This window comes from Neovison vison, chromosome 2, assembly GCF_020171115.1.
Source record: "Neovison vison isolate M4711 chromosome 2, ASM_NN_V1, whole genome shotgun sequence".
NCBI lineage: Eukaryota > Metazoa > Chordata > Mammalia > Carnivora > Mustelidae > Neogale > Neogale vison.
The window spans coordinates 91,260,179-91,264,347 of NC_058092.1; positions in this window are offsets into that span (position 1 = coordinate 91,260,179).

Below are 4,169 nucleotides of genomic sequence, written 5' to 3' on the forward strand. Positions count from 1 at the left end.
TGACCTGAGCCGAAGGCAGAGGCTTTAACCCACTGAGCCACCCAGGCACCCCGGAATCATTCGTCTTATAAGTATTTTGCTTTATGTTGTATTTTCTTGGAGCATATCATTAAAATACAATATGAAAGTTTTGCATTATTTTTTATTCAGTGAAACAGAGCTTAAAGCAGTTGCCAAAGGCCACTTAATTGGTAAGGGTTAAGACTTGGAACTAAGTTCAAGTTTAAAACTTGGGAGTTACATGTTCATTTCTGGTGTTAAAAATAAGAATAAAATAACAAAAACAAGAAGATGTAATAAACAACTTTTCCTATTTAGAAAATATTAAAATGTCTAATCTGAAGATCTGAACTCTGAAAATGTCTTATAAGAGTTACATGCAGGAAAGCTGCAAAGTTCAAAATGTGAGAACTTTCAGTTTAAGGCAGCATAGTGATCACGATCTGGTGATAACTCCCGTCCTAACTCACATTAAATTATCCATTCAAAATGAAGAAAAAGGCAAATACCGTCAACAGATTGCACTGAGGCCAACCAAAGTGACCCATTCTCAGAAGTCTAGGAGGCAGCCTGAACAACTCTTGATGGGCAGAGCTTCTCAAGGCCCCAGGGAGGTGGGACAGGAATGGACAAGGAGCACAACGTGGGAGGAAATTTAAGGATGGGCTGAGCTACCTGCAGTGGTGAAAGTTCATTTATGGAGGTTCTTTCTTTGAATTGCCTCTGAACTCTCATTAAAATGTTAAAGTTATTGTCTAGGATCCTATGCATTTGGGGAATAAGAGCATTTCTGATGATGACTGAGAAGCAAACAAGTAGAAGGTAAAGTTATCTCCCCAAATCAGACTGGGGTAATGAGGTTCTCGATCAATGGAAATGTGTCCCCAGTGCAACTGGCAATGTCCAGGGAAACTCTCGGAACCAGCTGGAAAATGGTGTTGGTACTTTCCTAACACATGAGAGCTTGTGCCACCAATATTTGGATTATATGTGGGTCTTGGGAGCAGTATTGGAATTTGGAGCCAGACTGCCTGGGTTCTAGTCCTACCCTTCTACTTACTAGTTATGTAATCTTGTATGAGTAATATCTCTGTACTTCAGTTTCCTCATCTTTAGAAATAATAATTATGTGTGTTTCATAGAACTAACATGAAGATGAAGTGAATTGACTATACTTGGCACAGAAAAGTACCTACTATGTAATAAGTGCTCTGTGAGTTTTGACTCTGATTAATATTGTTAGTTCTTAGTATTGCTGTTGATGCAGTGTTGTAGCTTCTAACACAAAAGTGGTGGTGTTTGTGTGCATCAGAGAAGGAGGCTGATGGAGCTCAGAAACTCCTTCTGTATCTGCAGAGTGTAAATAGCAATTTGCAGTTTTTGCATTTAATCTATTTTCAATAAGAAAAACATAAATATACCTGTAGATTGTTGATGAAAACATGCATACTTTTCTACCTAAAACTCTCAGTGCTCATTTACAACAAATAAAGTAAAAGGAATGAGGTAAAAGACTACATATAAGCACACTAAAATTATGGATAAGAGGTCTTCAATGTGACTCAAGTTATTTATATAATCTTAAAACTGGATACTCTACACAAGATTTATCATTAAAAATATTGACACGACAATGTATAATTGATACTATTTCCTTTTTCCAGTCTTACTGACATATAATTGACATTTAGTACTATGTAATTTTGAGGTATACAGCATAAGGCTTTGACTTAACATATCGTGAAATGATTACCACAATAAATTTAATTAACATTATCATCTTATATTTGATTTTTTAAATAGATTAAGAGCCCAACATTAGGGAGAGACCAAGATCAAACGTATTTAGTAAGGGAGTCAATGGACATATTTAAATGCCTAACAGTCATGCATGAATTCTGGAATCTTCCATTCAGGCCTAAACATCCTCGTGGTTCAGCGATCCTGCCCACCCACTCACACATTGTAATTAAGTATCTGTTACAAGTAAAATAGCACCCAGAAAAAATTCTAAACCTTCAAAATGTTGATAGCCCTTATGTGAAGTGGTAAAGATAGGATTTGAGAAAGGAAGACAGACCCTTTTTTCCTCCTTTCTGCCTTGTACAACCCTCTTTTCCCTGAGTTACAGAATAGTTGGACCATCACACCTCAGTTAACTGTCTGCTGCTGACCTTAATTCTTCCACACACCTAGTTATCCACTTTCCACCCTGGGCCAAATCCTCCTACTAATTCCAAGCCTACTGATGAAGCTGGCAGATACTTTTCTCAGTCGACTCTCTCTTTCCCACCTGACTTCTATTTTATGAATTATCTCAGCATGAAACATCGCTCTGTACATGACCCTTGCCCTCAGCTCTAGAGAATTTCCATAACCTGTTAGCCCTATGTCAGTTTTATTCACTGTGTGATACACATTACTTATGGCATTATCTGTGGGCATTCTAGGACATGATCCAGAAACTGGGAAATCAACACTCAAAATGAGTAGCCATGCCTTGGAGGATCTCAGAGTTTTAGCTAGGAAGCAATATCCATGTAATCATTACAATGTTAAAGTGAACTTAAAAAAAAAAAAAAAAAAAAAAGAGTATGCAGAGTACCTGAAAGCAAAGAACAGAGATGCACTGGAGAAGAGATGGGGCCATTTCCTAAAAGTTGACATTTGAGATGAGTGCAAAAAGCCAAGACAAGGTCCATCAGCAGAAAAAGACTTGGGATATAGTAGGCGAGGTAAGAAATGCATTTTAGGCCATGGAAATAATATTTATGAAAGCCTAAAATATTACCAATTTCACCTTAATTTTTTAATACCTTTTACCTGCATAGATTCCCTACTCTTCTATTAGCATCTCTTTCTCATTTAGTCCCAGCACAATTTAGAAAATTAACACCTACTTCTAGCCCCTAATTTTTGAGTTCTCATACCATCACAATAAAATATCCAATCAAAGCACAGCTCCAGCAAATGAATAATTTAATAAATTGCATTCAACTAGCTAGTTGGACATTTGAGACATAAAAAATGTGGAATATATTTCAGATAGACTTATATGTAAATTAAGAAAGGAAACTATACAAATATAGACGTAGAAAAAAATATGGGAGAGTATTTTTTATAATCTTGGAACAGATATAGCCAAAATGTGACCTCAATACCAGACACTATAAAGAAATTTGACCAATCTTATTTAAAAAATTAGATGTGAATATCTGGCAAATGGGAATATGAACAAAAATTAAAATGACACTGTAGGTTTGTCCCTTGAGATCTAATTCCATCTTTTTTTAATCTACTCTCTACCCCTGTGCCTGAATAGACTTCTAGGGCCTCCAGAAATCATTGAATTTGTCTGAATCAGTAGCTCCTGGGGATGCTTTGGTTTCCCTTGGGCTTTACCATGGAAAGCCCCAGCAAGCTTGATGATCACTTGATCATCAAGCAACACTTGATGTGTTGCTCTGTCAATGTCCATTGTTATTCCCAATTTCCAGAAATCTCTTCCTCCCATTGTCCTTTTACTCTAGAGGTGTCTATTCTAGGTTACTGCTTAATCCCCTATGGTTTCCTCCCTTCACCATACATTTTAAAACACGGTCCTACAATCTTCATAAATCTTTCTCAAATTATCCTAATTTGATTGGGCTAGATGTTTTCTTTTGGGACGCTGACACATATACTAGGAAAGAAATTGAAATGTTTATAACAGACAAAGATTACTGTTTATAATATAAAGAAATCATTGCAACATTAACAGTAGTTACTATACTAAGAAGATTCCAAGATAAGTAAACTGAAGCTCAGAGAGATGAAGTCACTTGCTCAGTCATAAGGCCAGTAATTGCAGAGTCAATGATCAAATCCCATCTGATTGCAGAACCCACGTTCTTAACTAATGCTTAAATAATGCTATACTCAGAAAAGAAAAAAATAAGATTAAGTGATTTGAACAACAAAAACAGTTACTACTTAAATAGCATTTACTATCTGTAGAGAATTTTCTAAACATCGTATTTATATTAACTTATCTAAATCCTCAGAAAAACCTAATGATGTAGAAGGGTTAACTAATGTGTTCAAGGTTTTTTAACTAGTAAGTAGTTTTCCAGCATGAATACACGGATTTGAGAATCTGTGAGTTTCATCTACATACTTCACTGGTTCTT